The 12,370-nt window shown below is 32.5% G+C and overlaps 1 protein-coding gene and 1 long non-coding RNA gene across 7 annotated transcripts in view; both read right to left on the bottom strand.

Annotated features, from left to right (window-relative positions):
- SYT1 (synaptotagmin 1) overlaps window positions 1-12,370 on the bottom strand; it is a 566,059-nt gene that overhangs the window by 324,691 nt on the left and 228,998 nt on the right. The gene's annotated exons all lie outside the window — the stretch shown is intronic.
- The window catches only part of LOC116563688, a 33,406-nt gene that overhangs the window by 7,143 nt on the left and 13,893 nt on the right, over window positions 1-12,370 (bottom strand). Inside the window, exon 2 of the long non-coding RNA XR_004274521.1 lies at window positions 11,831-11,837. This is a non-coding gene — a long non-coding RNA (uncharacterized LOC116563688). The remainder of the gene's footprint in view (window positions 1-11,830; window positions 11,838-12,370) is intronic.

Below are 12,370 nucleotides of genomic sequence, written 5' to 3'. Positions count from 1 at the left end.
GATGTAAATTTGAACACCTATTGGACTGAATCAGACAAGGAAATTATAGCAGTTTTTGGGGGAACCAGGATCAGTGGTGTACAGATCTTTTATTAAAATTTCACTTTTCTCTGGCATGTAATGCTGCTTTCCTTGTTCTCTGGCAATATTCCCTAAAGCCAGTATGGAATCTGAATAGATGCTCAAGGAAGATAAATCTATTACATGGTCAAATAAGTTAGGAAAGCACTGGGTTAAAGAAAGTTAAATAGGTTTTATTTTTACATAGCACATGTTAGACTTTCATATGCGACTATGCAGTATGTATCTCCAAAATAAAAAGATATACAAATTTCTAAAATTCAATTGACAATAGAAGTTTTTTTGTAGATAATTTAACAAAATTTATAACTAAAATTTTTTGGCCAATGGATACAATGTAGTTTCAAAGCCATATCTCTCTAGTGTAAGATAGTTATTAAAAAACTGCTTATTCAGTGCCAATAATGCCACACTGAATAGTCAGCACCAAGGCAAATATTCTCCTATTTTATTTGCTAAAAACATCAAGTTAAATCAATGAAATTGACCTTCTATGTTGTTTAGAGATGCCAGTTGTTATGGTAATTATTAGCATAATATACTTAGTATTGACAGCATTAAAATGGACACTATACATAAAATATTTTGGTTAACTCATATGAGAAACACAAATATTCTAAAAATGGTGGCTTTTGAAAACAGCAATAAAAAATAACTTGACTATTATGTCAAATACATTTTGGAATTGATAGATATCTGGGCTTCTTCATTCAGCAGCAGTGACCTGAGGCAAGTTCATTATCTCCTTTTACACTTCTGTTGGTGTTTGTGGATGAATCTAAAGTAATTTTTATTTGTCTAATTTATATGCCTTTCCTTTGTCTGCACTCTGCCAGCTTAGATGTCAGCCATAATAACTATGAAAAATTGTCATACGCTTTATGTTTTTCTTTTTAAATCTGCAATATAAGTTCTCTACAAGCACCAGAGGGAGTGTAGTTCTAAGAAATAACAAATCTAATTTAACCATACTGAGTTGCAATCTCTCACCCGAATAAACATTTTGTTTAGTATAAAAACTCATCATTGGGGACTCTCTTAAAATAATTTTATCAGTTTGAGGGAATAAACTAAAAAAAAGTATTTATTTTAGATCACTGAAGTATTTTCTGAGATATAATGGTGTAATTAAGGGATGCTCTTTTATCATCCTTATCTTTGAAACCTTGACTAGTGTCTCAGCTTTGAGCTTTATACAGTATCCTATATTCACTGGTAGGTTAATCTTTATAAACCTCAGCTTCAATAGTGTCACTTCCCTGCTCAAAACTCTCAATGGCTGCACATTGCTTATCAAATTATGAATGAATTCCTTAGTCTGGCATTTAAGGTCCTAATATTTCACTCTTATATTTTAAGAAATAGAATATTTTTTTGGTGTCACTCTAACTAAACTGGCTCTCTCCAAAACACGCCCCACACATCTCCACATTGAAGCTTTTACTTAATGTCTCATTATTATCTCAGATTGACTACCTTTATGCTTGTCTTTTAAAAGTAAATCAGCTCTTCAAGTTTTGTCTCAGATTGTACCATATCCATGAGTCTGTTAATATCTTTTTGTTGACTCCACAATCTCCTCTTTTAAATTCCTCATGTACTAGCATGTTGTATCAAGGTTGGTGTATAGAATTAGTTACCTAACAAAATTTGTGTTGACTCTCTTATAGCATCTCTTTCTTGCTTTGAATTGCAGTTCTGTGCTTTTATTTTTTTTCCTGATTCTTTCTAACTAAACTTTAAGTTCTCTCAAGGGCAAAGATTCTATCTATTATTTACTACCACTGTGTTCTGCAATAAACAATTAACTTGAAATGAAAAGTTAAAAAATTTCTGTGGAATGTTACCACTTCAGTGTACTAAAATTTTTTAGAGCATGAAATTTGGTAGCTGAGAGGTAGCCCTTATACTTTGCCAGACCTATTTCTTGCCTGAGCTATGAGAGAAACAGTACTGGATGCAGAATTGAAAGGCATGAGTTTGAGTCTCAGTTCTTTTTGTTGCAGGATTTGTGACTCTAGACAAGTTTCTTAGCTTCTCTGTGTCTCAGATTTCTTCTTGTTTAAAAATGAGATTATTATACTTACCATAGGGGCTTACCATGAAAATTAAATGAGGTATTATGAGAAGATGCATTGCAAACTGTGAGATACTTTGAAATATATTTGTCTATTCAACAAATACTTGTTGAGTGTTGAGTCTGTGGCAAGCATTATGATAGTTTTTAAAATTGTTATAACTTATAATTTATTATTATTACAGTTTATTATTACATTAAGATGAATAAAAAACTCATTGTCCTTGCTTAGAAGGTTCTGACAGTCTAGAAGAGCCCAACTTGCAGAACTCAGCCCTGAAGTGAGGGAGAGGCAGAAAAGGTGTTTCACGAAGAGAAGAGTATTTGAAAGGGTATGTAAGGCATGAGAAAAACTGGTGGGGAAATTCTAGAGCTGGGAGGTGTTGTGTGCATAGTATGAAAATGCTCCTTTTTAATTCTAATATATTCCTCTAGGGATTTTCCCTTCTTTGTTCCACTGCCTCCAGCCTCAACTTTGTTAGGAATACTGCGCTAGATCATGCTGATACATAAGGATTCTCTTTTCACTGTAGCTTTTTTTTTACATTTTTAAGTGACGATGATTTATATGTAGAACATTCTTCATTTTTCTTTGATATACTTTATATAGTTAATATTTTGAAAAATAAATGTTATCCACAGTGTAGATGAGAGGTGAGGAACACTGCTTGTAGAGTTTGACCAGTGCTTGCATAATCCAAGTTCATCAATTTTTTTGTGACATGTCCTTGGGCAAATCACTTAATTATTTGACTATAAAATAGCAATGGTATTTAATTATAAAATTATTATAAACATTAAAAGAAGTAATGCATACCATAACTGGATACTGCATGTCATACTTGGTAAGAGCTCCACAAATGTTGGCCTTTATTATTAATTTCCTAAGAACCAATCACAGGTTTATTTTTCCGTGCACTTCTATTTATGCTTTATTTTCAAGCCTATCTGTGTTTAATTCAAGTTATACTTCAATTAGCTGATAAAAATTTTGAAAATGTATTGGTTCAATCAGATGGCTATATGAAGAATTAAAGTTTATAAATTAAAAAAAACTCTCTTATTAACCAATGATGTAGATAAGATACAAATTTCTGATAATAATTAGCTTTAGAATAAAAGTGAAAACATGCTATTTGTAAATATGTAACAAAACGTAAAATGTTTTCTAGAGTTTCATTTTTTTCTTATTACTTCAGTGATCAGATTCTCCAACTACTAATAAAAAAAATAAGATCAAAACCCCATACAGTCCTTATTTTAGAAGGAAAAAAGGATTTCTTATGTCCTATTCAAAAATTGTTATGGAACTGAAAAAGCTGCCTTTTTGTTCAAATTGTTTTTTATTTTTTCCTGTGCCATATCACAGAGAAAACCTAACGGAAAAAATTGGAGATCATCTCACTTTTTTTTTTTTTCCTATTGGTAATAATTGAACTACATCTCTAGCTATTCCTTGTGTAGGACTCTACACTCATGGCAGGGTCTTCCTTCAATGTTCTATTCAGGAATGAAAAAAAGGTTTACTGCTTTTGTGAAATGGAGTAGAAGTAAAGAGGAGACAATATGGAAAACAACTGAAATTAGGATGAAACGTGGTGTTATAAATGAGATGCAATTCAACCAAAATTTATCTAAGATGCTAAAAAATACTTGTTTGCAAAGTGTTCATTACATTTTGAATCATATGAGACTAATTTATTTTCTCTCATATCTCATCTGGTATTTTTTGGCAGTAGCAATGTATAGTGGAAAGCTTTCTGTAGGTACATTATTATTTGCTGCATCTAAAGTCCTACACAGGAAGACAGGTTCTGTGGATGGGATTTACTTTTAAAGAGGCCACTAATTGGTTAGTCTGCAATAAAACATTAACTAGCAACACTGGGTAGACAAAATTTCAGATACTGGACTCAATAAGAAAAAATAATTTCCCCTATGAAATATCACAATTTTTAAAGTTTGGGGCAAAGATAAGTGGCAAAATAAGAAAGATACTTTTAAGAGGGAAACTATGTAAATACTTAATCTCTATTTTGCTTTAAATTTATAGAATTTGTTGTTCAGAATGCTTTCACATATATTACATCATTTGGGTTTCACAACATTGCCAAGTGTTATTATTTCCATTTTATAGCTGAGTTGAGAACCTTTTGACTCCAGTAAGTTAAATGGCCTCTCAGGGAAGATAGAATACAAATAAGTGATCTGGCTGGGCATAGGTATTGGCATTCCTCCTCCAAGGTCCACCATCCTGGACATTTATGTAACTTCTCTGACCCTCAATTCTTTTGGTGAAAGCAATAATATCCATCACATAAGGTTCGATGTTTAACTGTGTTAATGCCTCCGAAGAGCTTAACACTGTATCCAGCATATGATAATGTTCAATATTTTGACGATTACTGAGACAGCCAGGTGGGAAGGGCTCCCTGGCAAAGCCTCCAACTGGCCTGCATATTGGGAGGGGTGCATACTGGGTTGGAGCCACAGAAGTTTGTGCATTTTGCAGCAGGGAGGAGCCTGGCCCTCCTCTTCCTGGGTAGAACCTGGGATTCCATCTGCCAGGCAGCAAGCACTCTATCAGGGCCTCTGGCCTTGCAGAGAGTCCCTGTTTTCTCTCTTTTCCTTTCACCCAATAAACCCTGCCCTCCTCACGCTTCAAATTGTCTGCAAGCCTGATTTCTTGTGGTTGTGTGATAAGGACATCCCTCTTCAGTTGAGCTATGGAAAAGTTCCCACAACATTACCAACATTATGATAGTTATTACTATGCATACCACTATGTTTACGAGAAGACAATGTGTATTTCCATTTCAATGACTAAAACGTTAGGCATGAACTTACTGGAGACAGAAATTGAGACCATAACTATGTTCAGTACTCATAAATAAATTAGGAAAAGTGGTGTTTTAAGGAAGTACTATATTTAAAAGTTCTAGCTTGCTGCATTTACACAAAACATAACCTTCTTGAATTTGAAATACTTTTTTTCGTTAATATAGAAATAATGTGTGGTATTATAGAATTTTTTTTAAATCCACAAATGTATGAGAAGAAAAATAAAAATGTATTATGATTCAACAACTGGAGATTTTCATTTCCCCTTTTATATTCCTAACCAAAGGGCACCGGAGGGTCTCTCTCACTGTATCCTTATCAGTCTTAACATTTAAATCACAAAATTATGAAGATAAAATGGCTATCTCTACTTTAAAAATGTATTTTTTTGTTATGTTAAAATTTTAATTTATTTTCAGTGCCAATTACCTGATAATGTTTATAAAATTTTCTATTAGAATATATTCAGTACTATAGCTGATACATATCTTTATTCACCAATGATATTAAACATTCATTATATTGATTATAAATAGTTTCTAGATTTTCATCTTTTATTGCTTTAATAACTTTTTTTAAGTTGAAACAGTCAGAAGAAAGTAAAAATTGCTCTCACTAAAGAAATATAGGACAAAACAAATAGCCTCACCCCTCCGTCAATCTCTTTTAATTCCATCCCAAAGAGATTAGTATCATTATCAGCTTGGCGCATATCTTCATCTTTGCGCTTTTAAAAAATCATTCATTCTTTTTTCTTGTATGAAAAAAGTAATGTCATTTAATTGTAGCTGTCTTTCTACTTTTATTGCTCCAAATGTACTTTAGAATTATGCTAAGTTCTTACAATATTCTAGTAATTTGCTGAAGATTGCATTGAATCTCTAAATTTATGATTCATATTTTTACAATATTTGTTTCCATTCAGTAGCCCATCTAGTACATCTCTCTGTTTATTTCTTTTTTTGTTTTTTTAAATAAAGCTTTATAGTTTTCTTGGTAAATTTCCCACAGATTTGTTAGCATTCTTTCTGGATATGTTTTAGTTTTTTTTTCTTAATTGATAATAAATTATTTCCATCTTGTAAGTAGTCATCAGTGATATTGAGGTTGCTGGTTTTTAGGCTATTTATACTGTATCTAAATTCTTGTAGCTGAAGTCTTTAAGAATATCTGACAGTTTTCAAATAACTCTCTGGGGTATTCTATACATATAAGCATGAGCTCTGCAAAGAATAATTTTTTCTTATTCGAAAATAATAGAGAGAATAAGGATTTTATGGTGTTTACAAAACTGGATGAAAGATCATACTTCCCTTTTGAGAACTTACAAATTAGGAAGGAGTGGGATTTTTTTAAACACAGTACATGATATATATAATGCATATACAGCATGTTCCCTAATAGCTACAACATGTAAAGGCAATTGAGAGGAAAAATCAACCATAACAACTATCCATGCCATGTTTTGGTTTTAATGGTAATACTTTTAGTGTTAATATTACAAATTTTCAAATTCATTGATTTAATATTTTTTAAATTTCTGGAACAAACCTATCTTATGTCATCAATACATTAATGTATTACTGGAATTACCTTGTTGGTATATATTTTATGCTTTTGTATTCATCTATATTAATAGCCGCATCTTAGTACTATATTTATTCATACTGTTGATCAAATTTTGTAATCATCAGAAACAATAATAGCCATTTCACTTTCTCTATATTATGCAAGCTATTATTTGAATTTTAAAATAATATTGTAAACTATATCTGGCCCTAAAGTTCTTGGGTAAAAACTAAAATTTAATTCTTGTTTATTGAACTCTTTATGTTTTATATGTCTTGAGTTAATTTTGATCATTTCTAGCTTTTGAGATGTTTATTTCACTGATATTTTCAAGTTTATTCACATATATTTGTCATAGTATTTCAATATCTTAAATCAGTTTTATTACTTCTTAATCTCATTCATAATGTTATTTATATAAATAAGCATGCTTATTTGAAGAAACAATTTTTTTTTCCTATGAACCTGAATTCTGGTCTATACAATGCAAAGTAAGGCATGAGTTGAACAACAAGTAAAATAGAACAATGTATACAAATTTTATTTATATTTGCTGATTTTGTTTATGCTTTGTTTCTGCTATGATTAAAGATAAAGTAGTGGAAAAACTACCAGAAAGAAAAGACTTTGTGATAACACTTCACTTACATCCATTTCTAAATGCCACCATAGGACTAGAGTCATTTAAAGAAGAAATAATTTCATCACCTTTAGCTGTTATGTCAAAGAAAAAGTTTTTCCCTATTAGTAAGACCTACTTTCTAGGAAGCTATTCTGGGTCTGAATATTTCACAGTTTCCTTAGGAAGTTATTCTAGGCTTTAAAAATGGAACATTTAAAAAAAAACTTTCCCTATGAGAGCTTTTTAAGTAAATTAGATATATACAGGAAAAAGACACAGAGTTCAGGAATTTTTATATCATTATGAGCAAGAAATATTATAAACATTTTTAAATCAATTGTTTGCCATCCTATAAACTGAATATCTGAGTTAAAATGTTTAAATTCATTATTTAGGTATCATTTATATCCAGCAATTGACATGTAGAATATGATCTCTATTCTGGCTTTCCTTGGACCATGTGGATCACTCCCCTATCTCATTCATAAACTCATTCTTCTAGCCTTGTTAGTGAAATACACTTGGACCTTGGAGTTATATCCTTAGTATTCTGCTCTTTTATCTCCATTCTTTTCTCCTGACAATCCAACCGACAATCAGAAAGCTGCAGGTGAAATCTAAATGTTAGTAATTCTCCAACCTACATTTACAACCAATACTTTTCCCCTTAGTTTACTTTTGCATTTCCAACTGCTTGCTGGATAGCTGTAGAAATCTCAGAGCAGCAGGTCTACAGTTGACTCATTTTCTTCTGGTTCAAACTGGTTCCTTCCCTACCGTCTGTATTTCAGTTATATATTCTCTCAGGCTCCTAAGACTGTACTCATTCATTTAGTCACAAAGTCCTACCAAGTTAACCTCCAAGATGTTTGCAATCCAGTCCTTCTCTTTGGTCTCTACCTTAGAACTAATTAAATTGTTTATTTTCATATCTCCAATATCTAAAACAATTGCTATATTAATCTATCAACAAGTGCTATATTCATCTACCTAAAGCCTACTGCTGACACATTGCTTTCCTGCTCAAAGGGGTGCAAGGATTTTCTCCTGCTTACGAAATAATCTGATGTTTCGTATTCTGCTTACTCTAGTTCCTGTTTTATTTGGAGACTCATTTTCTATTAGTCTTCCTTATATGTAACAGTCTAACTGGACTGAATTCTGTTCTCCAAAATACTCTATAATGGTTCCTTTGTTAGTGCTGGACACTTTGCTAAGCCCTGAATATGCATTATACCAAGTAGTACTCATCACACGTGGAAGCCGGCATCATCATTATTTTTGCATTAAAACTGAGAAGGCTGAAGCTCAAAAAAATAGATAATGTAGTCAATGCTAAGCCACCAGGAAGTGGAAGAGCTAGAATTTGAAGCCAAGCCATTCAATCCCAATAGCTACATATGTTCGACCATTGTGCTCTATGTGTTCTGAATTATATTTGGGCTCTTGCTGTTCTTTCTGCCTTGAATATCTTCTTGATCCTGCACAGTCTGACCTATGTCTGCTTCTCTAATCTGACCTCATACTGCGCTACCTCCATTCCGTTCTAGTTATTGTTTCTTGAACTCATGACCAACATTGTTTTAATTTCAGAATCTCTAAATCTGATATTTGCCTTTTCTGAAATGCCCTGAGACTGGCTTTTAATATTTATTCAGATACTATGTTTCCAGAAAGCCCTACCTCACAAAAAGGCCCCTTTCTCCCCTCTTTCAAGCAACTTACTCACTCTGCTATTATCCTATCTTATTATTGTAATAGAATTTATCAGTATTTGAACTTACCTAATTTATCTAGTATTTGTTTACTGGAAGGCTTTAGAGTAGGGGTTCAATTAGTGTTGTTCAATTGCTCTGTCTAGCCCTTGGACAAGTTCATAGTATAATGCTAAATTAGTATGTGTGTAAGGAATAAAGAGATCCTTGCCTATTAATAGCCCACTAATACTTCAGGATCCAAATTAAAGCCATAAGTCTGACGAAACATCAGATTTGTGCATCTCCCCATTTTTTCCTAATCATAGTTGTTGTGGTTGATTTTTCCTCTCAGTTGCCTTTACATTTTGTAGCTATTAGGGAACATGCTGTATACGCATTGTATATATCATGTATTATGTTTTTTTTTTTTTTGAGACAGAGTTTCGCTTTTGTTACCCAGGCTGGAGTGCAATGGCGCGATCTCGGCTCACCGCAACCTCCGCTCCTGGGTTCAGGCAATTCTCCTGCCTCAGCCTCCTGAGTAGCTGGGATTACAGGCATGAGCCACCATGCCCAGCTGATTTTTTGTATTTTTAGTAGAGACGGGGTTTCACTATGTTGACCAGGATGGTCTCGATCTCTTGACCTCGTGATCCACCCGCCTCGGCCTCCCAAAGTGCTGGGATTACAGGCGTGAGCCACCGCGCCCGGCCCCATGTACTATGTTTTAAAAAATCCCACTCCCTCCTAATTTGTAAGTTCTCAAAAGGGAAGTATGATCTTTCATCCAGTTTTGTAAGCACCATAAAATCCTTATTTATAGAGTTTCTGTAGTTTTCACTAAATCTCTATTAAATTTGAAAAAAGAATTCTTTGTATTTTGAAGTACATTTGAGATGAGTGTTGTCTAATGTAGACCAAATGAAAAAAGTTTTTGGACTCCATTGAATGTCAACATAATATATTTTTAAATAATAACCTATCATATAACATTGCAATGTACTGCAAGACAAACACTATTTTCCAGTGATAACAGCCTATAATAATACTGTAAAACAATCCCTGTGCAGCTATTTTTAATATAATTTTATTATTTGTCACTGTGGGAGCATTCTTGCATTAATTTTTCCCTATTTCCTGCCTTATATTCTTAGAATATACATGTGGAATATCTATCAAGTTAAATTTACAGACCCAAGGGTAAGACTGCACTACTAATGTGGGTAAGTACATATTCTTAAGAGAGCCCATCCACTGCCATTATCTGTTAAAACTCTTATAGCTCATTTTCACACATGTGAAAAATGCCTGCTCAGAGTAAATCTGTTCAAAATATGATTAATTCTCACAGATACAGTTAAACCAGGGAAGTTGAGATGGACACTAATAGGTCACATCATTCTTATTTCCCTAAAGATATTAGAAGCCACTATGAATCTAACATCAATAACTACTTAAAATATTTTTATTATATGGAATAAATATTATGTTATATTATTCAATGAAAACTTTTTGAAAACCTTTTAAATAATTTTATATTTATTTACATAAAAAATATATACCTACTGTCTGCAAGGTCACTTTTTAAATAAAATCTTGTAGCAAGTGAACTTTCACTCCTCTTTCCAGTTCATCAAGTAAAAAAAAAAATGAATAAATAAAATTGAAAAAACATTTAACATGTTAAATGAAAAAAATATATTTTAGATATTACTCTGGAATTTTACTAGTTCACAATTTTCATTCCTCTTTCACTTTGATTTATTTTAAGTTGTCTATGCAAAGCACAAAGATAAGAACAATTTATTTTAAAAGTGGTAATGTCTAATTAAAGGATTAGGAATGATTTGTATATTTTTTATTTGAATATTCATATCTTCACTTTTTTGAATGAGCACACATCTTAAATGTAATCAGTAGTAAAAAATGCCATGATAAATAAAACTTATCTGTGTTTAGGGAAAGCCACAGTGAATGCTGCTTAAAGGCATTGGCTTGGGAATCATTGCTAATAGTGAAATCCAATTTGAATACTTATTTGATCTGGGGTAAATTGCTCTCTGTACCTCAGTTTCTGCATCTGTAAAATGATAGTAATAAAAATATTTACATTATTGTGTTGTGAGGATGAACAACTACAATGAATGTAAAGTATTTAAGAAAATACATAACAGATGTAGAGAAAGGAAAGAGGGAGGAGACACATGTGTAGGTATATTTCTATGTACTGAAACCAATATTATAAAGCATCTTTTGTATCTTTGACTTCAGATTTTATTTATAATGTTAATGATAGCCACAGGAGGAGTTCAATAAGCAGGGATATATTATGATCAAAGACAAATTAGGAGGAGATAAATGCAAGGTTTCTAAAACAGATATCTATTAAAGTGTCTGTAGGAGTACAACCCTTATGAATAGGTAATTATAAGATTTTGAGAGTGTGATCTGTCTTGAACACAATAACAAATGAAAAAATAGTATTTAACATCTTTTATTTTATTAATTTATTTTAATTTTACTTATTATTATTATTTGAGAAGGTGTCTCACTCAGTCACCCAGGCTGGAATGCAGTGGAGTGATCATAGCTCATTGCAGCCTTAGCCTCTCATGCTCAAGTGATCCTCTCCCCTCAGCCCTCGAGTAACTGGGACTATAGGCATGCACCACCATGCCTAGCTACTTTTTGTACTTTTTGTAGAGCCAGAGCATTGCCATGTCACCCAGGCTGGTCTCAAGTGGTCTGCATACCTCAACTTTGCAAAGTGCTAGGATTACAGGTACAAGCTGCCACACCAAGCTTATTTATTGTGAAAATTATATATAACACAAACTTGACTATTCTAACCATTTAAGTGGACAGTTCTATACCATTAATTACATTCACAGTGTACAACCAACACCACTCTCCATCTTCAGAACTTTTCACCTTCCCTAAAACTCTGTACCTTGTGAATTCTGACTCTCCATTCTTTCCTTCCTTCAGCCTCAGGTAAACAGCACTCTATTTTCTGTCTCTATGAATTTGACTACTCTAGTCACCCCATATAAGTGAAATCATATAATATTTGTTCTTTTGTGACTGGATCATTTCACTTAGCATACTGTCTCTAAGGTTCATGTAGCATGTGTGAGAATTTCCTTCCTTTTTAAGTCTGAAAAATATTCCATTGTACAGTTATACACATTTTGTTTATTCACTTATCCACTGAGTGGCACTTGTGAATAGCGCTATGAATTGTTTTGCTTGTGAATGATGCTTGTGAATAGTGCTACTATGAACATGAGTATACAAATATTTGTTCTTTCATTTTAAGGTAGAGTTTTTCTTGATTCTAACAAAATTAATTCTGATCAGAATAATGAAATACATATAACAGAAAATGTATTGATAAAGAATCTTATTTATGTATGTATATAATATTGGAAAACAAAACAAGATTGGAATGTTTTCCATTGAAGTGGTGTAGAAATAGCATAC

The sequence above is a fragment of the Sapajus apella genome, unplaced genomic scaffold (genome assembly GCF_009761245.1).
Source record: "Sapajus apella isolate SASKATOON/1434 unplaced genomic scaffold, GSC_monkey_1.0 scaffold2, whole genome shotgun sequence".
Lineage (NCBI taxonomy): Eukaryota > Metazoa > Chordata > Mammalia > Primates > Cebidae > Sapajus > Sapajus apella.
The sequence above is the reverse complement of the archived record's forward strand: the minus strand, read 5'-3'. Positions and strand labels throughout refer to the sequence as shown.